This window comes from Chiroxiphia lanceolata, chromosome 2 (assembly GCF_009829145.1).
Source record: "Chiroxiphia lanceolata isolate bChiLan1 chromosome 2, bChiLan1.pri, whole genome shotgun sequence".
Classification (NCBI taxonomy): Eukaryota; Metazoa; Chordata; class Aves; order Passeriformes; family Pipridae; genus Chiroxiphia; species Chiroxiphia lanceolata.
The window spans coordinates 35,905,273-35,932,440 of record NC_045638.1 but is presented as its reverse complement, the minus strand read 5'-3'; the positions used below and the strand labels follow the sequence as shown (position 1 = coordinate 35,932,440).

General features: G+C 40.1%; 1 long non-coding RNA gene across 1 annotated transcript; it reads left to right on the top strand.

Moving 5' to 3' along the window:
- The first annotated feature begins 14,279 nt into the window (after positions 1–14,279).
- Positions 14,280–20,002, top strand: LOC116783036. Its single transcript, XR_004355438.1, has 3 exons — positions 14,280–14,336; positions 15,783–15,836; positions 19,969–20,002. It is a non-coding gene; the product is annotated as an uncharacterized LOC116783036 (long non-coding RNA).
- Positions 20,003–27,168: the final 7,166 nt, after the last annotated feature.

Here is a 27,168-nt window from a genome sequence, read left to right as displayed (position 1 = left end):
TAAACTAGTGATTTAAAGTCAGTTGAAGGTCAGGAATAACACTGTAGGCTGGTTTTTTCCGTACTACAGAGAGAAATAGTGTTTTCCTCCAATTCTTTATTAATTGTTTACTTCCTTTCCACTTTTACATTTCTGCTTTTGCAGAAATAAAAAAGGATCTATAACAGAAAGGCACTTAGTAAGCCTAATTCAAGTTATCTTTTATTATTTCCTTAAAATACATCTTATGAATAAAAATTTACATATTTACATGTGGGTTTTTTGTTAATGCTGGGATCTGGGGAGGCAGACCTATACTGTAATCCTGAGCAAGAACATTGACAACTGTATTTTTCTAATATTTTTCTCTTATTATCTAAAGAAAAAAATAAAGTGCAACTTGCTAAAGCAAAATTATAATGTTCTTGATTGTCTAATTTTTTTACTGCATTGCAAAATTAAGGAAAAAAAAGGAAGATAAATACAAGGCAAAATGGTATGTATGTGAAATACAAACCACACAGCTGGAACACCCCCTTTTCCTGTCTGGGGAGTTTAGGAAACAATAGTTAAGTCAAACAATACAGCATTTTCCATTTGAACACATAAAATTTGAGTTCATAAAACAAGCTAGCATAACTGTTCCTGCCTTGGGAACACTAGCTGTGACTAACTTCTCCATAGAATTTAAGAAATGTGGAAAGCAAGTGTCACTTGAGAAAAATAGCTCATGCATTTGACATTCCCACATCCATTTTTCTGACTCATTTATTTTTACACTGCTGTTTTCCTAAGTGCCCAGAGTGCTATCAGAAAGTTTGAACAAATGACAGCAAATCCTCCTACCTTTTTTTTTTTTTGGTGGGGGAGTAGAGTGAGAAATTGCAGTGGGGTCTTACTGGTCCTAATGGAGCCAGATTTTCACATGTGGGGCTTGTTATTGCCATTTTCAAAAATCTCAAAGTTATTACTCTTGGCCATTCTTATCATTGCTTCACCTTCTTTTCCCATATACTATTCCATTTTGTTGCCTTGTCTCCTACTTCTGCATCTGGGTAATTGGAAAAGTCATTTAAGCTTGTCCTTGCTGTCTGCTGAGAGCACTAGACATGAGGCAGCAAAAGAATTCACCATGGCCTTAGTTTTAAGCACCCCCAGCTACATCTGGTACTGTGGAGTCAGAGGGGAGACCACATTGAAATTAAGACTTACTGGAGAGTGTTCCGCTGCAGCCTTGTAATGTAAAATCTGAAGCTTTATGCTTGCCAAGATTTAAAAGAAGGTAAAACTACATAGTGATATCAGATGTGGAGGGGGGACCAAAAGCACAAATGTGTATTAATGAGGTCTTGCATTGCTACTGACTATGTTGCATCTCATTTATCATGCAAAACCAGGTCAAACTCTAATGACTAGGATGGTTTGTTATGCCTCAGTCTGCACTCTATTGAGTGCAGTGACAGACTTCAGTACTTTAAAACCAGCTAAGAAAGTAGAATGTATCAGTTGATCATATCAAGTATCTCAGACAGGCAGTAAACTTTGTGGATCTGTCCAGAGCATTTCTACCATAATTATATATTTTACTATAGATGGTCCCAGTTCTAATTGACATCTGCTGATATATATGTCAGTAAGGATCTTTTTAAAGGTACAAAATACTATAGAAGTCTGTTATTACTTTCTTCCTGATCATTGGTAAGAGCTAATGATATGTATACATCTATGCTTTGTGTGACAAATATACATTTGCCCCTTCAGTCCTGTAGTGGGTTGACCCTCGCCGGATGCCAGGCACCCACTAAAGCTACTCTCTCACTCTCCCCTCTGCAACTGGACAGAGGAGACAGAAAAAAAAAACAGCTAAGGATTTGTAAGTAGAGATAACAGCTGGGAGAGGTCCCTTACTGATTACCTTCACGGGCAAAACAGACTCAAAGGGGGCATAGTACTTAAAGTTATTACTAACAGGATAAAAGCAAAAGAGTAAGAAATAAAACAGTCTTTAAAAAACCTTCCCCCCCCCCCCCATGTTCTCCCTCCTCTCCCCCCGTGGTTTTATGGGGGTGGGGAATGGGGGTTACAGTCAGTTGTTGTTTCTGCTGCTGCTCAGAGAGGGGAATCCTTCCCCTGCTCCCGTGGGGTCCCTCCCATGGGCGACAGTCCTTGATGGACCTCTCCAGCGTGAGTCCATCCCTTGGGCAGCAACTCTTCCCAGACTGCTGTCCCATGGGTCACTCCTCCATGGGGTGCAGTCCTTCATGAATGAGCTGTACCAATGTGGGTCCCCCACAGGGGCCACAGGTCCTACCTGGGAAAAACCTGCTCCAGCATGGGCTTCCCTCTCCACGGGCTGCAGGTCTCCGGCAGGACCCTGCTCCATCTTGGGCCTCCTACGGGGTCACAGCCTCCTTCATGCATCCACCTGCTCCAACATGGGCTCCTCCATGGGCTGCAGGTGGGTCTCTGCACCCTGATGGTCCTCCATGGGCTGCAGGGGCACAGCTGCTCCACCATGGTCTGCACCACGGGCTGCAGGGGCCTCAGCTCCAGCACCTGGAGCACCTCCTGCCCCTCCTTCTGCACTGACCTTGGTGTCTGCATTGTTGTTCACATGTTCTCACTCCACTCTTCCCTGGCTGGAATTTCTTCTACGCAACAATCTTCTATTCTTAAATATGTTATCACAGAGGCGTTACTATTACTCCTGATTGGCTTGGTCTTGGTCAGCAGCAGGAAGTCCGTCCTGGAGCTGGCTGGCCTTGGCTCCACGGGACAGGGAAAGCTTCTAGCAGCTCCTAACAGGAGCCACCCCTGTAGCCCCCCTCATTACCAAAACCCAGCCACAGAAACCCACTACAAGTCCCTTCCCTATAGAGGCACCCTGCTAGCATGGGTTCCTATAGGACAGTGCCATGTAATGGGACACTGGGGATAGCTGTGGTCTATGGTTTAGATGAACATTACAGAAAGGTAGAGAAAGGTGCACTTAGCCTCTCTCTGAGAATATGCTGTGAGGGAGTGTGATTACGGGGAATGAGCTGTCCTTTTATAATTAAAGTAGCCAAGTCCTACAGGCATCCACTGCCTTTATATTAGAGTACAGAATGTACAAAAATATTTATGGTTTGTGTAAAGGTTCAGAAGAGGACTTTCCATATTTTGAGCTAAGATAGTGATTGTTTAGTGATGAAAATAGGGAGCTTAGGAACTGAGATTTCTGTTTTTATTCCTGGTGTGTGATCTTGAAGTACAGCAAGCAGGAGCACAAGGCATGCTGACTCTCAGCTGTGTTACCGGATCTGGTGCTGAGGGGATTTGGCATCACAAGACTGACACCACCAGAAAAAAACAGATGTTTTCAACATGTTGTTTCTCTGATATAGCAACAACAACAACCCAATGATTTCCAGAGGCTTAGCTTTGTACAAAATTCTCCTCCACGCTCTGCCAGCCACTCTCTACAATAGCTTCCTAGCCCACTCTCTTTTCTGAAGACAGCACCGAGACAAGGCAGATAGAAGAATCTCTTTGTTGTTGTCTTATACACAGCTGGAAATGTCTTGAAACACTTCCAGATTCACAGTATTTTTCTCTGCTGCATTAACTCTACTCACCGGCCTTAGCACTCACATCTTAAAGCTGGCTAATGAGAAGGAAAATCAAGCTTTGCTTCTCTATTTGGCCTATGGTAATGAATTTCCTGCCTCAGAAGTAATGCTGGGCAGGAGAGGATGCATGAGGAGGGTGAAACCATGGACCAACATGCATCTGACCTGTCGAGTTCTGTTCTCGCTCAGTGCTTTTGCAGTGGACTTTTTAAATTCAACACAATGGGATTTAAGGAAAACATCAGCTCAGCACACCAGTTTTGGCAACAGCTGAATGTCAAGTTTATGCCGTTCTTGCACATGCCTCTTTGCCTTTATTTACAAATAATAATTTATATAACTTTTAAATTTTGTTTATACAACTCTTGAAGTTTCCTGTGAGTTTCCAGGTATGTTTAATTATCAGTGTAATTCACAGTATACCACAAATTGTCTGATCCCCTGCTATCAGCATTTATTCAGTGATGCATTTGTATAATGATATAAAGGATTTTACAAGTCTAAAAGCTGAGATTGATACACGCAACTAATTTGATACATATATAAAATCTAATGCTGCTTATATTTACTTAAGTTAAATTTACATCATTTATGTTTACATCCTTTTTCAAGTGTTCTAGTTGATAATATGGGAAGGTGAAAATCAACACTTGATCCCTTGATCAAATTCTCAGGCATCTGGCTTGCAGACCTTCATTATTTCAACAGCATTAATTTTGTGTGGAGCTATTTTAGAGCTCAGAAACATTCCATAGTAAAGAATGAAAGAATGGAAGAAAATAATAAATTATACATCCTCGAAGTATCTTCCTTCAGAAGGTGAAGTAGAACTTTCTTTTTTGCACTGAGAGGTGGATGCATTTTTATGTAGCTATGTGTGCTTTACTGATGGTGAATTTAAACCTGTTTTCAAGAAAAAAGAATCATTTGTTTATACTGCCATCCTTAAACATGATTTGGGGAATGTCTCAAAAATGCCTGCTCTTGCTGGAAAAGTCAAAAGGAGTAGCAGTGAACTGAAATCTGATCCCCTCCAAACTGTGTAGGAGAGGTTGGCATTCCTTTTCCACAGAAAGCTGCTTTTTGCTATCAAAAACCCCACCATAACTTATTTCCCAACACAGATCACTGTATTGGTGATCCAACAAGCAAACAGTGATGCTAGATTTACTTACTTTTTTGGTTAAATACAACTACCTAGCCTGTATGTTAGAAACCAAGCAACCAAAGGTCTGCTCAGTTATTTCCATTTCTTTGCAAAGACTGAGAAAAGAGGAACAGTTCTTATTAAAGGATTTCCTGCTTGAGATTTTTACTTTATTTCAGCTGTAGCAATATGTGGCACAGGAAAACAGTCTCTTGCGTAGGGCACATGCACTCTGCCAGAGAAAACTTACACACAAATTGAAACTTTATACAAAGCACATTCTCCACCCTCAGATAAAGGAAACTGTCAGCAAAGTGCACAGAACAAAGATGCCTATGACTCATGAAACAGATTAATGGGGTTTTACTAGCATGCCTAGTTTGAGTTGAATATAAAGGATAAAAGATGTCTCAGACCATCCCTGGTGAATTAAGCAAATGCTGGATTCAGCTGTGGTTATGCTTGCTGTTCATATTTGGAATCTGATTTCTGTTGGAATTTGTCATATCTGTTGTTTTTCTTCATAAAATCTTTTTCAGTGTAGCCAGTAACTGTGGGTCAAAAAGAAGGCATGCACACATACAAAAGCTGTGGGTTGTATTTTAATAGGGATCCCTACTGCTTATCATTGCTGGTTTATGTAATTGTCTGGAAAAGGTCAGCATAGTTTGTGCTGTGAGCAACTGAAGCTGAAAATTTTTGTGCTTTTTTTTTTTTTCTGCACTGAACTTGCAATCTTTTGACTAAACCAAGTACGAAAAAGGAACTGTAGGGAAAAAATGACTCAATTCCAGCCTCAGGATATTGCATATTTCTTCTTAATTTGTTGTGAATCTTACTAACAAAGCTAGTCCCAAATAACAGTTAGTTACAAAATGTTTGGTTTAAAGACCAAACATTTTCAGATCTTTAGCTCTAAGGCAAGTCCCCTAGTGCTTGGCTTGATTTTTTCTGTCTCTCTCTTTTAAATTCTGTGCTAGAATTCTGTAATTTTGACTTTGCTTTCTTTAGTACATACTCTAACAGTTATCTTTGGTGTGATTTTTTTTAATGTTGATTATATTTCTCTAATATTTCCATAGGCCTAATGTAGAATTTAATATATTTTCTTTGCTTTTAATATTATGTAGCTGTACAAAGCAGCTGACTGGTTGCTTAAATACATCTCAGATGAGGATAGGGCTGAGGGAGGGTTCTTGTTTTTGGCTGAGTGGTGAAGTTGGCCTCTGCTGTCAAGAGGAAGATCAGGAAGGAAAATTCAATGCCAGCTTTTATTTGAATTAAAGAGCACACTGGAAGAATGCTCTGAAAGAGATTTGGGCATGGCACTTGGTCCTTGAGGGATTAGGGAAGGAAGCCAGCTCTCGTGTTGGATTGAGAAGGAATGCTGACATCTCACCTGTAAAGCCAAGGCAAGCTTTTCTTTTTCTTTAGAAATGGGGAACAAACCAGAAGAGATCACCAGCAGTGGTGCTATGTTATGGAGTTGTAATCTGAGGAAACAGTGCAATGGCAACAGGACTGAAACAGAAAGTCCAGGCAGAGGGGGCCACCCTCAAGTTTCTTCAGCATTTTTTTCCCCTAACGTAATAGATGGGGTGCAAGAGATTTTCTTTCAGTGTTTCTGGAAAAAGAAGTATTAATTTATCAAGTTCAAATTATAAGACTTAAGTAACAATACATGTTGTTACTCTTGCTGCCTGTCTTTAGGAAAGCAGGGAGATAGGTATGCGATCTGCATATCTGATAGCTGAATTGTCATGAAAATATGTACTTCTTGATAAGTAATGGGAGCAAATCCTTAAAACTACTTTACTTGTAGAAGTTTCTTCTCAAACAGGTGAAAAAATTCCATCAACAGTCTCACAAGCTGCATTTCTACCAGGGGAGCCTGGGAGTGATTCCTGCCCCTTGGCTTCAGATGTACCACTTTGCACCATCCCAGTACTGATTGAGGTGAAGACCCAGATAAACATCTCTCCTGGTGAGTTAAGCATGGGAGATAGTTGCAGGATTTTTCAGGAGATGCCATAATCAGGGTGACTGGGAGTCAAAACATGCTATGGTCCTGCTGTGGAGTATATCTGTCCTTTGAGGTAAATATAGTCACAGATGTTCAAAAATTGAAGGCATGTTTATTATGTAAGGAGTTCATCTACCCAAGTAAAGAAAAAATAGTATCTAGGAGACTTGCTTTGTAATTGCAGAGGCAGCCATAAGGAGAGTCTTTTGACACACCTGATGTTGCTTTCAGAAAATATTGAAAGAAGCATGTGAGTAATCAGCTGTAATCAAAGCAAGTTTTACTTCTGAAAGCAGTACTCTATCAGTGAAGGGAAATGCATGCCTGATTTATTCAGAGCAGTAGAAGCTGCAAGAAACTGCCCCATCAGAATTAAACTAGAAGACTTTGTTTAAGTAGGATCTATGTATTTGTTTGGCTTTAATTTTCTCTTTTTAGCCTTGTTTTGCCTGAAATTGGATACAATAAAACAGATTAATTATTTATATTTGAATTTTTTCATAATGAGTATGGCTTCCTGGGAACAGGACACCTGTGTGTACATTAGTTTCATCTACAGAATAACAAACCTATAAATAGGGACGGCAATCATACTTTCTCTTTACCTCCGCTGAGATTTATCTTAACATTATCAGGCATTTGCATGTATGAGGCTACAGTGGTGCAAAGGGTAGATAAAGTTCTGTAACACCTGCTGCACTTGTGAAGAGGATTATCCTTCAGCAGATATTAGTCAGGACCACTGTAGATAACAGATTTGTAGAGATACTCACCTGACATAGCTGAGACTTCTCTTAGCAAAGCCAGAACATGGAGAAAAACACAGAAAGCTAAAATTTCACTGCTGGCAGGAGAGTGCAGTCTAGAGTTAGCCCTAGCAGGACACTTTTCTTGGGAAAGGGAGAAAAAAAGATGGCCTTTGACCAAGTGTGCAGTTACAGGAAGAAGATTAGCTCCTGCAGCCTTTCTGTGCCAGGGACAGACATGCAGTGAAATGCAAAGGAGTCCTGCAGGGTAGATAGCAAGTGCTGTTGGTGATGTCTTCCTGTTGCATCCTGAACTCATCTGAATAAGTCTGTGTCCTAGAGGAAAAGCCAGAAGGAAATGCAGAATTTATTTCTCTGTGTGTGAGGGAACAAGGCTGAAATCTGCATAAGAAATAGGGAGGATCTGAAATTAGTCATGACACAAAAAGGCTTTTGTGTGATATAACCATCTCATCTGTGATTGCTAAGACAGCACTTCAGCTGTCCTAAAACTTCCTTCTGGCGACCAAATGCTGACTTTTGTGAAAAGATCAAATGCTTAATAACAAAAATCGACATGTCAGAAAGATTACCTTCTGGAAGTGAGTGAGAAGTATGGCAAAACAAAATATCAGAAAAGGGTAGTCTTGTCTGAGTCAAACTAGAAGTAATGTAAGGGTGTGAGTGGTTAGTGTTAGTCATCGGTATTTTCTGCACTCCTGCTACACGCCCTGGCAGATCCCGGCTGCCTGCTTAGGCCAGATGCAGCTGCATGGGGTAGTATACAGCCCTCAGCTGCATCTGTGGAAGGGCCTGAACTTTCTGGCTAAACAAAGATTGAACTTTTCTTTCCTTCCCGCAGAGAGCTTCACTCAGCAATAGAGCAGCTTTGGAGTATATGTTCTCCCAACAGTGTGGAGGACCTAACTTGGCACAGGATTTCTGCGCACTCTGGAATTGGTAGAAGACTTCAGAGCAAAACCTCATAACCTCAGTGACTATTCTCTGAGTCCTAGCTGGTACTGTTTAAATGTCTGCTGAATGGCACCACATCAAGCACTACAGTTTATCTTAATATCACCTTGGAAGGAGATTTGCTCCATTATGAAACTATGAGGCTTTAAATTTGTATCAGTTAAGTCTTTCAGAGCCTTTTGACTAGCAGAAACCTGGAGTACTACACTGTTTGACGTGATTCTGACTTATTAGCAGTGAGAAAAGCTGCTAATCTTTTCATGGGTTATGATTTATTTATTCATAGAGGCTAAAAATGACCAGATAACTGAAATTCACGGACCATCCATTTAAGACTGCACACTCAGCAAAGTCCAAATAAATAAGCCTAGCTCAGAAAGTCTTACCAAGGTACAGGTACTATTTCTATCTCTGCTGCAGTATTTATGTATGGCAAAGCTCTGGCTCTTACAGTACCTATGGTTTGTAAAGCATCTGGACTATTTGAATCTCTAGCCCTGCTGCAATAGACCATCTCTGAAGAGAACTGAAGACCAGCACAGCTTCAGTCCAAAAGCTTTCTATTTTCGTTGTTCCCAGACATCATCTGGATAACAAAATTAATTTATCTCCATCTGATAGCTTGGACAAATCATATGTGGATTTGAGTTTTGTTGTTTGGTTGGTTGTGGTTTTTGGTTGGTTTTTGGTGGTTTTTTTGAGGGGGGGCGGTTGTTGGGTTTTTTTATTTGTTTGGTTTGGTTTTTGTTTTTGTTCTTGTTGTTTGTTTGTTTGTTTGTTTTTAATCTTAGATAATGGGTTTAGAAGAAAATATAAAACTTCTGTGTCCAGGTGTGGACTTGCAACCAAAGGAAGGGGAACTGTTGCCCAGTGGACTCTTGGTTATATGATACAGCCTTTCTTCTCTCAAACTGGAGTTAAGCTAATTTTGTGTGTCTGGGATGAGCATGCAGCACACTGAGCAGAATACAAAAATGCTGCTCTTAGATAATAGGTATTAAGTAAGATATTAAGTAAGCCTAGGTTCCTGGTAGCATTTGCAAGCCAAAACCTTGATGCTTGAGGCAGGGTTAGGCAATAGCAACCCCTTTCCACAGCAGTTGAACTGATCAGATCCTTTCAGCTCCTGGAAAATCATAATATCTAAAACTAATTGCTGTGCCTCCAGCTCTTTCACGCATGCATAGCTTTCTGGTGGGTTGATACTGTTGAGACTAGTGAAACACAATACTAAAAATATATTTTAAAGCTACAATTTCAGGGTTTTAGCAGATTTTCAGTACTAACAGCACTGAGTCCAAACTTTTCTAGTTCCATTTTCAATATAATGTTTTGTAAATGGGATTCAAGGAAATGGAGACCTAAACATGGGTTTATTTAAATCTCTGGCCTTATTTGGTCCTAACCTCTGAAATCCTGAAATATTTGTCTTTTACAGTTGTACAAATCAGGGCAAATCCAAGTCAAACATCCTGGGACCTGTTGCTCTTTTTACCTCATGTCAATGTAATTAAGGAAAAAGCTAAGAGAATAGTTACACTGAATTATAAAATAGTTGTAACAAATAAGTATGCCCATCTGCCTCTCGTTAGCATGCTGTGACTCACACAGATGTCTGGAGGTCATCCCATTTCCTTCCTGCCCTGAGAAAGAGGATTTACACTTAGACTGTAGCCACCTTCTTTTAGACTTAATTTTGATTTTCTTGCAGAAAATTAATTCTAGAGAAAGTAACATAAATCTCAGTTGCTAACTAGTTAAGGAAGAAAGCAGAGTAAAAAAAGTATAATTATTTTCTTACCTTTTATCTTTTTCTATATGTTGCTTCTGTGATGCTTCCAAAATCATTGAGGAGTAGTAAGATATATGTCTGCTGTTCCTCATTGTCTGTGTCATCACCACCTGGATGTAGGGTACTGAGGCAGCTGGTGGAAGTGCTGAGACACTTTCCATCATTTATCAGCAATCCTGACTCACCAGGGGGTCCCAGTTGACTGGACCTTAGCAAATGTGACGCCCATCTACAAGAAGGGTAAGAAGGAGGATCCAGGGAACTACGGGCCTGTCAGCCTGACCTTGGTGCGGGGGAAGTTCATGGAGCAGATCACTTCAAGTGCCATGAGGGGCACATGAAGGACAACTGCGGAGCAGGCCCAGCCAGCACAGGTTTAGGAAAGACAGGTCCTTCTTGACCAACCTGATCTCCTTCTATGGCAGGGTGACCTGCTTAGTGGATGAGGGAATGGCTATGGATGTTGTCTGCCTGGACTGTAATAAAGCCATTTCCTAAAGCATTCTCCTGGAGAAACTGGCTGCTCATATCTTGGACAGGTGCACTGTTCTCTTGGTAAAAAATTGACTGGATGTCCAGGCCCAGAGAGTGGTAGTGAATGGAGTTACATCCAGTTGACAGCCAGTCACTAGTGGTTTTCTCCAAGTCTCCATACTGAGGTCAGTCCTGTTTAATATCTCTGTCAATGGTCTGGACAAAGTGATTGAGTGCACCCTCAGTCAGTTTGCAGATGGCAGCTGGGTGGGAGTGTTGATCTATTGGAGGGCAGGAAGGCTCTGCAGAGGAAACTGGACAGGCTGGATAGATGTGTCAAGGCCAATGTTTTGATGTTCAACAAGGCAAAGTAATGGGTCCTGTCCTTGAGTCACAACAATCCCATGCAGTGCTACAGGCTGAGAAGAGTGGCTGGAAAGCAGCCTGGTGGAAAAGGACCTGGGTATCTTTCTTGACAGCCAGCTGGATATGAGCTAGCAGTGTACCCAGGTGAACAAGAAGGGCAATGGCATCTTGACTTTTATCAGCAATCACAATGTGTTCCCAGGACACCAGAGAAAGCATTCCATAAATATTTACTACAATACTACAGATGCATTGTTAACACTTGATTAATATGATAGAACAAGAGACAAATGTTGTTGTTCTATTTAATGTTGTGGTCCTTGTTTATTTATGCTACTTTGTTTTCCGAAGGAAAAGGGACACACAAAAAGCATTTAAGCAGTTTAGAGCAACAGCTAGAGTAATTGTTTCTGTTTTCAGTGTTCTGTGAACACTCCTGCTAGATGAGTGGCAAATTAGGAAGATCATAGAATCGACCAGGTTGGAAAAGACCTCCAAGACCATCAAGTCCAACCCTTGATCCAACACCGCCGTGGTTACTAGACCATGGCACTAAGTGCCACATCCAGTCTCGTCTTAAAAACCTCCAGGGACACTGAACCACCACCTCCCTGGCCAGCACATTCCAGTGTCTGATTACTCTCTCTGTAAAACATTTCTTCCTAATATCCAACCTAAACTTCCCCTGGCAGAGCTTAAGGCCATGCCCTCTTGTCCTACTTCTGGTTGCCTGGGAAAAGAGACCAACCCCCACCTGGCTGCAACCTCCTTTCAGGGAGTTGTAGAGAGTGATGAGGTCTCCCCTGAGCCTCTTCTTCTCCAGGCTGAACAGCCCCAGCTCCCTCAGCCTCTCCTCACTTGTGCTCGAGCCCCTTCACCAACCTTGTTGCTCTTCTCTGGACCTGCTCCAGCACCTCAATATCCTTCCTGAACTGAGGGGACCAGAACTGGACACAGTACTCCAGGTGTGGCCTCACCAGTGCTGAGTACAGGGGAAGAATCACTTCCCTGGACCTGCTGGCCACACTGTTCCTGATACAGGCCAGGATGCCATTGGCCTTCTTGGCCACCTGGGCACACTGCTGGCTCCTGTTCAGCTTCCTGTCAATCCAAACTCCCAGGTCCCTTTCTGCCTGGCTGCTCTCCACCATTCACCACCACTCTCTGGGCCCGGCCCTCCAGCCAGTTCTTAACCCAGGAGAGAGTGCCCCTGTCCAAGCCTTGGTCTGCCAGCTTTTTCAGGAGAATGCTATGGGAGACAGTATCAAAGGCTTTGCTGAAGTCCAGATAAACCACATCCACAGCCTTCCCCTCATCCACCAGGGGGGTCACCTGATCATAAAATGAGATCATGTTGGTCAGACAGGACCTGACCTTCCTAAATCCATGCTGGCTGGGTCTGATCCCTTGTCCATCCTGTAGATGTTGTGTGATTGCACTTAGGATGATCTGCTCTATAACCTTGCCAGGCACTGAGGTCAGGCTGATGGGCCTGTAGTTTCCCAGGTCCTCCTTGCAGCCCTTTTTTTGGATCAGCATGACATTTGCCAACGTCCAATCATCTGGGATCTCTCCAGTGAGCCAGGACTGTTGGTAAATGATGGAAAGTGGCTTGATGAGCTCTTCCGCCAGCTCCCTCATCACCCTAGGATGCCTTTGTGTAAAACTTTCCATATAGATGCATTGAATATGTCAAGTAAAACAATCCACCCTTTGATGTATGATGGTTTTCAAAGACATCGCTGCATTCACATTGCTGGATTTCTTTTGGAAGAGCCAGATGACGTTAATGCTGTTCCAGATGCTAAACATGAAAAGTTTATTGGAAGGCTCATAGAAGTAGCATTTCCAGCTACAGACTTGCTACTGAGGTACCAGCTAAGTGGGTTTTGTTTACTTTCAGTGTTGAAGCACTGCAATGCACAGCATAATACATGAGGAAAATGTTAGTCTTGATGTCTCAGATACACATTCATTTGCAAACACTCATCCCATAAATTAAGGACTGTTTCCTTTAGCCGCAGACATATGTGTTTTTTATGGCCAACTTCAATAAGCATTTAAGTTTACATAGCAAGGAAATCATAATTATTAATGTAAGTAGCTTTATGAAACAGTTTGAGTAGCTTTTCAGATAAAGAGGACTGCTAGTGAAAATGCTGACAGGTGCTGACATTTGGTCTCAGACTGTGACCTTTCCTTCTGTGTGTTATTTAGTGGAATGTGAGAATTTGAAATAATGTCCTTGGTTTTGAATGGGAGAAGGGGTAAAATACATTCATTAAAGATGATCAGCAAGTGGAAAATGTTCTGCACAGCTGTGTGGCTACTGCTCCCCAACTCCCTGCAAGCCATTCATTCCTGAGGCTTGTGGTTCTGGCAGAGCAATGATTCATTAGTGTGCCCTCAGCACTCAGCTGTTTTATGAATAGGAAGCACCTACCTACTGGACAAGTTTTATAATAGCCCAGGATTTCCATAAAAAGAGGGTGATAACTTCAATTAATGTATTATATTCTCTAAAAATATTGTGTTGGCACTTGGCTTTTGGTGTGGATTCTGAACTCCAAGTTTTTGGTAATTGGACCTATTGTTTTCTCTCCTGCAGGATTTCTTTGCTGAGCAGTCAGTATATTGAACATATTGTAACAGCTTTTAATGAAAGAAAACTGTTTTTTTAATTGTGTATGAATAAGATTTCTACTGTCCTCCATAAGTATATTATAATCTCATGTGTGCTTCATAAAGGTATTTGCATTCAAAACAATTCTCCATGCTTTTATCTTAAAAAAACCCCACAACAAAACAAAAACAAAAAACCAAAACCCAAAAATCTGAGTCTTCCTGGTAAAATACATGAAATTTGACAATTAAAAGGCAAGTGGGCTACTGTCCTTAGTCCTGTAGTGCTCAGAGCAGAAAGAAAATGCTGGAAAGAGTTGCCCTAAAACTAGAGGTACACGTTAGACTGTTTACATTTTCGATAAAGCTCTGAAACCAGCAGTTTCAACAACTTAATAGACACCATGAAAGACATATTTTAAAAATGGCAAGGTACGATTGCTTACCTTAAATGCAAGTTGTACTCTATGATTTATCTTTCCCATAGGGCACAAAGTGCTATTGATTCGACTGATCTCTTACTGTGTTTCAGGCTCACAATGCTCAGACTCTATAGGTGATGTACTCAAGACATGTGGACACGTGGCTGCTTGGGGAAGTGGTGAGTTAAAGTGTATGCCAGTGTCTTAAGAGCCTTCTGAAATACTGTGACTGTCACAGATCTACAGTCAGGCACGATCACTGTGGAAGTGGGATATGGTGGGCTGCATATGAAGGCTTATTTCTCAGATCTCACTCTCTCCTTGGAGATATGGCATATCAGAGCTGCATGATGAACTGTTTTGGAGAGAAGTATGAGACTGGCACCTTCATACTTTTCACCTTTGTCAGTGGCTTAACACAATGAAATGTCATCTTCATATTGGCTTACATTATCATTCTGACACATGTATTCAAAAGAAATTCCAGTTGTGCTTTTTATCATAACCAAGTCATTATTCATACAGACTAGATAAGAGCAAGACCATCTGTTTGTGTATTTGTATGTGAGGGTGGGTGTGGGTGTGTGTGCACTTATACTCAGGGGGAACACCTGGGAAATGATCAGCACATAGCAACAGAAAACAACAGGTCTCCTTACTGTTGGTAAGATGAACCCCTTTACGATTTTAATGAAATGTCTGACATTGCAAACACAGAATCACAGAATCATTGTGCTTGGAAGGCATCTCTTGAAATCATCTAGTCCAACCCCCCGCTGAAGCAAGACTAGCCAACAGCAGGCTGCTCAGGACAAGCGTCATACTGATCTTCAAATAAGTATTGGATTACCAAAAAAACTATGGTAGTGGCTTAGAATCATGTATTTTGTCTTACCAGATTTCTGTAGTTAGCATTCATGGTTCCTGTTTTCAACTGTTTCTCTGAAACCATAACAAGGAAGAATTGTAATTCAGACAGAAACCTGGAGGTCCTCTCTTAATCATGATTCCAAGAGCTGAAATTTAGAACAAAAAAAATACACAGAGATTTTTGAATTATGCAAACACCATATCACATCTGTTCTATACTCCCCACAAAGTTGCATGGAGTAGAACCAACAGCCAGCCCTTGAGCAGAGTAGCTGTTATGAATTAACTACCTGCACTGGGAAGATAATTTACCTTGTGACCAAGAATTTCCTCAAGCTTTGCTCAGCTCAGGGATGAAAACCAGCAACTGTTTTAGGAAGAAGCCATCATGACTTTTTAAGGAGTGGGCCACTCAACTTTTGCTTCAAAAACAGTAGAGGAGGGAGAAATGTTGATGAATTACTTTGGAATCATAAAATGTTGATAAGCATTCTTTGCTTCCCTCTTCTGGAAGCTTCAAATTCTTTCTTATGCCATCTGCAGTTCCATCACATAACTTTCAGTGATTCATCCCCATCTTCTGTTTGTCACAGCTGTCATTTTTACCCCCCCCCTTGTTTAAATGTACCACACCCTGAAGTTGCTTGGGTTTTTTTAAGAATAACATCTGTTATGTAGGGTAAAACATACACAGGTATTCTTCCCAATAATGCCAAGGCACTGGAAGGATTAAAAAAAAAAAAGGTTTATTTCAGATGCAAGGACCATTTCTTGATGATGCAGGTGCACTGGGCCTCCAGGGAAAAAAGGTGAGCTCCTGCCCTTTCAGGGCCTCTTTATCCTCTCTGTTTCTCCCTCGCCTTCCCAAGGCCTCTGTGCATGTCTCTTAGGGCTATCACTCTCCTCTCACATATCAGAGAGCAAGGCTGAGAACTCTTGCTATGCGGGGAGGGGGGAGAAAGCATTGAAATTGCCTTTGAGAAAGAGTTACCATTTAAGCAGAAAGCCTTCCTAGTGAAAATCGAGTTCCTTGCTTTCTGTCATAAATTCTTCTGAATTTGTACCTATCCCTACAGTTATCACATAGAAGTAGTGCATAAAGATCCTTGAGACAGAAGACTTTTTTCTACTCATGTGAGTAATGTCACAGGCATGATGCATCTAGGATTTACAAAGGATCCAAAGGGGTTAATTTCTTAGAATTAAATAAACATGTAGAGCCTGAAGATTCATTGGTTGGTTGGGTGGGTTTTTTTCAAAGATCCTCTGCTGGGATTGGTTTTGACTGCAGGAGTCAGTAGGGATATTTCATTTAGAGGTTTGTTCCTCTGACTTTTCTACAAGCACACTATGTCATTTCTGAGGAAGCTGACATGGTTTTAAAAATTCCCATGGGCACTATGAATTCCTTCAATTCACATTGTATTGCCAAATGTCTATAGGCATCAATCAAGGCTCCTAGAAGGTCCTATTCAAGAAGATGGTATTGACTTTGAAAATGGCTTTTTATGTGATATTCAAGTAAACCTGTTTGACTTTACAAGGTGACCTAGAGGAGGTTTTTCACCAAGAATGAGTTTACTTCTAGTAGGTTATTTCCTAGTCCTATTTATTTGCAGATACAGGTCATGTTACCTTGGGCTTTGTTTAGAGGAATGTTATCTTCTTCTAGAAGCTTCCTCTCTTACAACCTAATTTTCTTTGTATTTTCTTCTGACTTCAGTTTTTTTGAACAGAACCCCTGCAGATTCACACTGCTGTAATGCATAACTTCACAGTACTGACAAGAGAGAGGTATGAGTGGGAGAACTGCAAATATTAATATTTTCTCTGTAGCTCTGTTACAGGACTACTACACCACTGAGTGTTCTCCTTGAACTGCTACTTGCAGCCCTCCCACCCATGTCTGTACTGTAGAACTACATAACATCAAGAGGCTTCTAGGCTGACTAAAAGTGCAAGGGGCATAGTCCAGATGAAAATGAGAATAATGGCCACCAAGCATTTCATGGTGATCAGGATTGCTGAGATTAATTTGGATTTGGTTGTGGAGTGTTTGGTTTTGTGTTATAAATATTTGTTGAACTGTTTGCATTCTTTTTTCTTTCTTGAAAATAATCATATTAAAACAATTGGTAAAATCTGAACTTAACAGGTAAAAGATAATTAGCTACTAGAAAGTGGATACTGACCAAAAGACACAGCTGTGTCAGAGTTGAATGAGGAGAGGGAAATCAGAAATTATAATCAATAAACACACAAAACCCCCCACCCCACCTTTTAATTTTAATAGACAAATTTTACAGTAAAACTGTGGAATTTAAAGACAACCTCCCAGTATTTCTGAAGGTGCCAAGATGCTTGAAGTCACAAGTGCAGGTGTCCTGGTTTTGGCTTTGATAAAATTAATTTTCTTCCTAGTAGCTGTTACAGTGCTGTATTTTGGATTTTTATGTTTTGGGCATTGCTCAGTAGTGCTTAGCCTAAGTGAAGGACTTTTCAGTCTCCACCACTCTGCCAGTGTGCAGGTGCAGAAGAAGCAAGGAGGGAGCATGGCCAGGACAGCTGACCCAAACTGGCCAAAGGGATATTCCCTATTATATAATGTCAGCATATAAAATGGGCAGTTGGCCAAGAGGGGCTGATCACTGCTTGGGGACGGGATGGGCATTCATCAGTGGGTGCTGAGCAACTATATCGTGCTGGCAAGGTTAGATTTCTAACCAGGAAACACTCTTAATAATGTTGAGATAACAGAGACATTCTGCTGTGGAAAAAAAAGCAACCAGCCATTGTAGAAAGTCACCTAATTTGACCGTGTACAGGCCAGTTTGTAACAAACTGAACAGGCAGAGTCTGAGTATTTAAGACTGATGAAAACCACTAGTTGTGCACACACTCTTCCTTCAGCACTGGGTATGCAGAAATGTTCACTTCTGACCTTGTATTACTATGCACCTAAGTGTTAGAACATCACTGGGGGGAACAAAGAACCTCTGCTTATATCCTTCCTGAGGCTCTGCTGTACTTCAGCTACAATTGCCTGTCTTGTATATACAATGAAAAACACCTCCATTTACAGCTAGGTAATTTTTCTTTGTGCTAAAGAGGTAAATGGACCTCAAAATTAGATGATGATTTCATTGTCTTTGCATTTGTCATCACTGGTGATTGTAGGGCCTACACAATACGTACTGATGGCTCATATGATGCATTGAAAAATAATCATGATTCATTTGCTTTTCTCTTACAGAAAGTTATGTCACTCAACAGCCATGAGGGGAAGGTCAGGGGAAGGGAACAGCTATTAACAAATCCCTTTAGTGGCCTGTTAGGTAAGACTTTGGAAGAGTGATGGAGGGAGGAAACAAGTTAGAATTTTGTACAGCAAAATCTTGTTATGAGAGAACTCCAGGACAAGATAATTTGTTCTTTGTTTCATAAATACAAAAATTAGGGCTTTCCTAGCATACATCACAAAGCCAGTGCTTAATGCAGTCTCATCTCAGATGCAGAGTAGAACCTGTAATAAGGGACCAGCTACCAAGCTAGCTGAGATGTCATGTTAACACTAATCCTAACTCCTTGGAGAACAAGTAAAGAGCAAAAGGACACACAGTAAGAGTGCTGTGTAATCAGTGTAATGGATGCATATTCCCAAGGAAAGCATTGTTGGAATTTTTTTATAAGAGATTTTTTTTTTTTTTAAATATTATCCAGCTGTAGCAGAGATATAGCAAGACTAAGCTTAAGAGAGGTGTCTCTGTTGGCTGGGGAGACAAAAGATCTGCTCTACTAACATTTGTTATGGATGGGCTCAACTTACATATATACAAATTCTTCTGTATTCAGCCTTTGAATTTGGTGTTATCATTTAACTTGCTTATAAGCAAAACTTGGTTCCAGGTAGCAGTTGGTATTCAACAACTTCACAAGTTTTTTGATAACTAGACTGTAAGGAAATAACAGAAGCAACTGGTCTCGTTAATAAAGAGTGATTAAAAGATCTCTTTGGAGAACTGCAGTTATAAGAAATAGATCTATGAAGAAATGAAGAACAGCAAATGTCTTTTTCTGGTAGCATTTCCCTTTCTCCTTTTTCCCCATCCCGGTTTTTCAAGCAGCAAAAGTATTAGTTTGCTGTTATGTTGTTGAATCTTTGTTTTCATTAATTCCTGGCTCATCTTTTTCTGAATCATGCCAAAATTTAACCCAGTGTGAAATTTTGTGATGAAGTTGCAAAGTAGAAACTTAGCAGAGGAAGCTGACATCAGCATGCAAAAGAGCGTATACAGTCCTGTTCATCTTCTCAGGGACATTTTTGAGTGGTAGTTGCTCTGATCCAGCTTTATGCATTGGAGATTAAATACCACCCCCCAAACCAAACAAAACTAACCAACCAACCAACCAAAAAAAAAAAAAAAACAAAACCCCAAACAAAAACCAAAACCCAAAACAAACCAAAAACAGCAGAAAACCCACTTCCTCTATAATTCAGCCTCTGCTTTCCAAACCGTAACTGGCTTCATGCAAAAGACACAGTTCTTCTAAAATTAGCTATTCCAGACTTACAAACTCCATCTACTTCTGACTGGAGTAATGATGAATTTTAAAAAATGGTTCTAGTTAGAGCAGAAAGAAGAAAATATATCTAGGCCAGTGCAAACAATATAACTTAATACTCTTAAGTGTCATAGCAGCATTGTTTTCTTTCTCCCTTCCTTCTTTGTTAGGAATACACTATGATACTTCCCCCCTGGCCTTACAGTTTATATTCCATATGTAAAATACCTCCCTTTTTCAGAGTATGCCATTGGGCTACTAATAAGTTGCAAGACTGACAAATTTTTTAATAATGCTTTGAAATAAAATTTCCAGAAATACAACTCTGTCAACTCTCCAAATTTCCTGTATCCTCACCCTGTTCTTCTTACTTTGCAGCTACTGATATCTCAAGACAGTGTTTTACATGGAGAAACTGAGGCACAGAAAATCTGCAGATGTTTGATGAAATCAGAGACAGATCCAGGAACTGAAGTAGAAGAGCAGTCCTGGCCTTTGAGCATATGCCCAGAAAGCAAAGGAGTGTGGGCCAAAGGAAAAAGAAAGGAAATATGCTTTCAACCATAAATGAAGCATTTGTTATATGTTGGAGACCTGAGAAGAAAAGAACACTGATTATTGATCCCTTCTCTAACTTTCCATATGATGCAGTTTTAAGAAGACTGAACCAACATTTATAACCTGCATTGCAAAACTGTCATCAGTATGCAGGAGGCTATCCTTTCATAGTAACACTCTCATTCCTTTCTTTTGAAGTTTGGTGGGTTTTTTACTTCATATGAAATGATTAAAGTTCCTTGTCTTCAGAAAAGAGAGCATGCCTCCTGCAGATGCAGTGTGCAGGCTTCTGCATCACTCTAGCTCTGTTTCTTCATCTTATCCAGTAAAAATTTAAATAAGCTTTAGCAAAAAAGTTTGAGAGAACCTCACAGGACCATATCTCACTGGCCACAATGCACTCCTGGGGTATAAGTGCCTTGGGAAGAACATTTGAACTTGAGCTCTCTGTAGATCAAGTGACTCCATGAAGAAAGAGTGTTACCTTATACTCACACTTCTTCGAAAGGCAACTGAAGCCTTTCTAGCTAAAGAAAAAAAAATCTGCAAATTCTACATAGAGTTAGGAACTTGCCTGCATTTCCCTGTAGGCAAAGCTTATTTTATGTTTGTACTTTAAACATTGGAATCTGTGGCACCTCAAAGTGACTTATTCTCTCTGAAGCTCATTGGAACTCATTGGGAGAGCTGCACGGGCAGCACTGAACATTATGCTAAGTTCTCTGCATTAATATTTCTCACCCTACATTTCAATAGAGCCATTTTTAAGAGTATCTAATCAGAATACTCCTTTGCATACCATTGGTCAGCAAAAGAAATACAAGAAATGGTGTGGTTTGTGTGCTTTTAGTACTGCAGCCCTTGTCAATGAAAACAAGATGAAGGCAGTTCAGGACCTCTAATGTCACAAATAACAGGACAGACCTATATAGAACAGATGTCTCCTGTTGTAGTGCCACTCGCAGTTGTGGTTCTTCTTCTCCTTTGTAAAATATAATTTCCATTGGTACTTGATACAAGACAGAAAAGGGACCCTAAGTTACTCACTGTGGGAAAGCACATTATAAGGGCTGGGAACTGGCTAAATAAGTTTTCAATGTGTTCTATGGAATTTTCTTCAGAAGTATTCAAAGTCTTCATAAACTTATGTTAATACTGACAGAGCTGCACAAGACAGTGCACAGCTTCTTCAGTGCAAAGCTGTGAGCATCTTTCTAACGGGGAAATGCATATTTTTGGACTTGCAGGATAAACACAGCTGAAAAGTTAGTTTTAATCAGGCTAATTTTTGTAGTTTAAGAAGAACCCAGGTTTTGCTTTGTCATGGCTGTGTGAACAGAGGTTTTTAGTAATGTTAATCAAATTGTTAGTGGTAATATTGCAAGGTTACAAAATTACTCTCTCAAAAGTAAAGATATATTGGGGATGCAGATTTTTGCAGCTGTTAAATGCTGTCTTGGACCATTTGTGAATGTGTAGTGTGATGTAAGTCTTAAAAAGATTGGGTTTTTTTCCCCACTGGTCCTGGTATGTGGCTCGCTGTCTGGGGGGAAGGGGTTATTTCCCAAGCAGGTATTTTCTTCTTTGTCATGGTGCTGTTCCATGGGAGGCCTCTTGCCTTGTTCACTCGTAACTATCCCAGCCCACCTTGTATGACATACCTGTTCTCCATGATTCCTTCTGTGTTCCATGCCACAGGTGCTTCAGGAGACTGAATGAATTCACCATCACATTGTTCTTATGGGAGAGGGGGGTGGTGTCCTTCCCATTTGACCAAGAAGCAACTGAGATGTAGAAGAACTCAGGGAAAATCTTCCCACTATTTTGGAAAGTCCAGCCTGAATCCTCTGCAGCCTGATTTTTTGAGAGCACCTAACATTAGCTGTTCATTTTTGGCTACAATTTGCAAGATGCAGGGTGTTAATATTCACTTAAAAATTTTGATGATAAAATAATTACAGGCATACATTATTTCAGATTTCATGGAAATAGTTTTTTTAAAAAAGCACTGTAACAGTGCATTGATACTTCAGTGACTCAGCTGGCTCCAATATAGCATAAAACAGGTATTATATGAAGAAAAAATTGCACCCTTTCTACCACATATTTATAGATATTTGTTCTTAGGCTAGCACAGATAGAATGAATCTCCAAACTAATAATCAGGCTGCGATCATGAAGCTCCCTGACTCATATGTGTCATGCTGTCTCAGGCTCTATCACTCTGATGATAGCTGTTTATCTTAGATCACAGCTCTCCGAGACACAGTTTAAATTATTTGCCACTCAAGAGACAGCAGCAGGTTTTCTGCAAGTGATAAAAAGGAAAAATATGCTGATCAAGTGCAATACACAAGCTGAAACATCCATTATTTAAGCATAGTTCCATTCTTTAAACATATCACTCCACAAGTCTTTACTTTCAGCTGCTTGATCTTGAGAGCCTGTTTATTGATTCAAACAGGTGAGGGCAAACCTTTATATCTGGGATGGATTATAGAATTACAGTACTGTTTCTGTGGGATTTTTTTTCCATTTCTTTGACTTTAAAAGGGCCTTGCTTCTGTAACTATGTGTACCTTTAACCCTATTGTCTTTTGTTGTCTTCCTTTCCCATTTTGACAAAAGCCTTTGATGATTCCTAATGGTTCCCAGTGTCAGGACCTGCAAGTGGAAAAGTGTTTAGAAGATACTTAGCAATTCTTTGAGAAATTAGAAAGACTTGTCCGTGTTGGATGCAAACAACTATGAAAAATCCATCCCAGAACAGCCCATGATAGCTTACAGTCCTCTGGGCAATGAGGATTTCTGGTCCGAGGGCCAGGAGTGAGGCACCTTGCCATCATGAACCCAGTCTTAGACACATGGGTCAGCTTTCTGGACTGCCAGAGAGTCTGCCCAGGCCTCAAGACAGCTTTATTTTTTTTTTCTGGTTTTGGTAAAACTCTGTTGATGATGCCCTCAAAAAGATCTATCTTTCTTTACACCTTTCACCTCTTTCATAATGGGATTCTCCTAACACCTTTATTTTCAGGATGATGGCAAATACTTGTTACTGATACAAATTGTCATTTCTGTCAAGAATGGTGTAGCCAGCAGGACAAATGAGGTGATCACCTCCCTATACTTGGCATTGGTGAGACTGTACCTCAAGAACTGCATTCAGTTTTGGGCCCCTCACTTTAAGAAAAGGCATTGAGGTGCTGGACTGTGTCCAGTGAAGGGCAGCAAGGCTCATTAAAGGATTAGAGAACACTTCTTATGAAGAATGGCTGGGTTTGTTCAGTCTTAAGAAGGCTCAGGAGGGACCTCATTGCACACTAAAACTACCTGAAAGGAGGTTGTAGCCACATGGCAACTGCTCTCTTCTACCGTGCCTGCAGTGAGAGGACCAGAGGAAATGGCCTTAACTCAGACACTGCAAATTCAGATTAGATATTAGAATTTTTTTTCCCCCTGTTAGAGTGGTCAAGCATTGGAATAGGTTGCCCAGGGAGGTGGTAGAGTCACCATCCCTGGAGGTGTTTAAGAGGTGTCTGGATCTGGTGCTGGGTGATGAGGTTTAGTGGTTTAGGGGTTCCAATGATAGTGCTGGGTTGATGGCTGGACTTGATGATCTTAAAGGTCTCTTCCAACCTTGATGATTCTATGATTTTATGTTGGTTTTTTCGGTTCTGTTGTGTTTCTTTTTAGTTCACAGCATGCCATTGTTGAAAGTTATTTGCAAATTAGGATTTGTTTAGACTTTTCCTAGAAATGGCAGGCTCTGTTTCCTTCCCTTTCTTCTCCTTTGCTGTGTCCTATATTGAATAAAGGATAGAGCAGCCACTGTACATAATAATTCAGTTTTGTTTTTACAGAATGTGCTAATGAAAACAAACCTAGAAATGTTACATCCTGCATCTGGCTATATGCCTTTAATTATGAGTGAGCTGCATTTTATAAGCTATGAAGGGATTTTGTAGAATACACTTTTCTGAGCAAGAGTTTTGGAGGCAGTAGGGTTTTGAGTGTGCTGTGCTAGCACCTCACCTCTGCAACTCACCTGTCCCCCAACAGCCAGTGTGCTCGGGGTATGTCCTTGGGCCCCAGGAGGATGCATTTGCAGTCCCACACATGGTCCTGTAGATTATGCTCAAAATTCAGGCTGAACAGAAAAATAACGTATCCTCTTTTAATTCTTTAGGCTGGAAGTGTGCTAGTCTGGCATGTCACTTGCAAGCTAGGCATTCAGAGGATGAGAGAAAAATGAAGAAGGGTGGATTCACAGAAATTGAGCACCCTCACCACTGAGGGGATAAAATCCTCCTGGGGCTGGTGGAGTGTCAGAAACAAGAAATCAAGCATCCCTCTCTGTTAACATTATCTTTCCAAAGGCACATAGTAGTGGCAGGAAACTTCTGTTAGTGAGTTGCTTTCCTTCCAGCTTGTGAGACTGCTGCAACAAAAACATAGCTCAGCAATACATGTTGTGGTTATGCCAGCGGCAAGACACTGTTCGGAAGGGATCATCTGTAAATAAACAAAGATCAAAAAGAGAAAGGAGTGATCAAGGGTCATGTGATGATGACCTTAGAAGCAGAACTTTCCAACCCCATTTGGTTTCCAAGGGACTGCGAATACTATTTTTTTATCCCTTGTCTTTATCTCTTATCTCTGCTGAAGAAGGAAATTGTATTTTCATCCTCATTTTACAACGAGTTTGGAGTAATTGGTTACCAAAATGCATAAAGTTGAGGCGGAAGAAGATTACTGTGGTGGTTTTAGTTGTATCCTTACAGAGTGCCATCTAGGGAAACTCAGTAAAACCTCATCAAAGGTTGAAAGCTTTGTCTCCTTAAAAATCAAACCAGAAAATGCTTCACCTATACGATGATGCTCCAGGACCTTGCTACAGCTACTGAGAACACTGCTTGGAGTACATAGGGTGGCTGTAAAACTATAGGAAAAGAAACTGGCAAGGGATTACGACAGGATACAAACAAACTAGGTTTAAAAAATCAACAATCCTTTGTCCAGCTTGTGAGAAAAATTAAGAGTTTTAAAATCCTAACTTGTAAACGTGGTGATTAAATCAATTAAGACAATTGTTCTTCTTTGTTTGGTTCTCTGAGAGGACAAAAAAGGAAATCTTTAACTTTTACAAACATATAAGGAGGTCAGCAACCGAATTTACCTATATTTTTGTTTTATTTTAATGGCCTGTTTTGATCTCCTGTTCTAACTTAATGTATTTTTAATCAATGTATATTCGGAATAATGTAATCAAGTTCATAATTACACTTCTGCCTAACATTTCCTTTACTTAACATTGCTTGAGTCAGCCTAGAGAAGTCTGTTTTTTCTCCTATCTTTCTGGAAATTGTGATAGGCAAGCAAATAAATTCTAAAGGTCTCGAGGCAGCTAATTATGCTGAGATACGTTGATGATGCTTGAATTTCTACTATTATTTAATTTCCTAAAATAAACTTGCTAAAGAAAATTTCCTTTATTTCTTTTCTTTCAGAAAGGCTCCTAAAATTCTTGCAAGAAGCTCTCAGAAGGGCCTGTGCATTTAGGACCAGCTCTTCAGTCTTCAGGCATGAAGCCATATGCAGACAAGCTTCCCTTCTATAGGAAGCAGCATTTGTTCCTTACACCATCCCTATCTTCTCTATCTTATCTGTTCCTTTCTCATCTCTTTTTTGGCCTAACATGGTCAAAAAACTGTATCTTACACGTGCTTGTCTTAAAAGGCATTCCATAAAAGGTCTATGTGAGTCTAATAGCCTTGCTGTATCCCCTCTAACATATATGTTTTCCTAGATTCTTTGGATTAGGAACAGTCTTCAAACCCTATACAGCTCTTAATCCAGTCACAGTTCAGTCTATGGCTTGGCTCCTAGGTGCTGTTAAAGAAACATATCTAGAAAATTTCATTCTGCTTATGTCTCTGATATCATCGTTGCATCAGTTCTTTTCCTGGGAAGAGGCTGTAATAGGCTGGTGCTATGTTAAATCAGCCAATGATAGAAGTTGTTCTCATTTTTCCTTGAGCTGCACAATGTTTTTTCTTTACAATATTGATTTAACAGTTTATAAATGTTTGATATTTACAAATACCAGTGGAAATAAAAACTGAGTTGGCAAATATATCAATGTCATTCTGTCATTTGGTCATCCCTCTCTTGAATTCTTAGCACCCCTTTTACAAGCAATCTCGACTCACATAATTTTAACAAGAGGATAACAGTAAGTTCCTTTTTTTTGTAAGCATGATTAATAAAAGGGGAGATGAAAATCAATTATAATTATGGCTAACAGTAAAAAAAAAAAATCTAGAGCTGTGATACCTGGGAGTAAATTAATTGGTAGAAATTGGGTAAATTGTTAATAAGTATGTAGCCTGTTCCTGCTCTGTCTAACATTTTTCACATTACTGAATTGGAAAACTCTAAGAGTTAATGGTGTCACTGGGTGAAATTCCTCCCACTTTCACCCCCTTTTAAGTCAGTGTCAATATCCATAAATTTTTATAGGTCTCATTCTCAGACAGTGGCAAGTAGCACATGCTTCATTTTTTTGCATATCTTAAGTACATATAATACTTAAGTAAATATACATATTACTGAAGCCCAGAAATTGTAAAGGATTTTACTTTTATTACAAACTGAATAACAGTTGTTGAAGTTACGCTGTGATTTCTTTTCCCTCGGTATCCAGCCCTCTAATCAAGCTCTCCTTCCTCCCATTTCCTGCTTTTAGGAGAGAGAGGTGTTGTTATTTAGCAAGTGGCTTTGTCTGTTCTACTCCATGCTAAAAATGACAAATGTGAAAGAATAGTAAAATAGCCAAAAATTGCAATGATAACACAGCCATTTCCTACCTTTTTAAAAAACCAAATATGAATAAATTGTCCTTAATAGCATATGATTATCTTTTACAGTATCTACATTATAAGAAGAATAAAAACATAAAAAGCTTTAGAAAGGTAACAGTGAGTTTTGCAGTGCTTTTCATTTTGTTGTTCAAAGTGTATT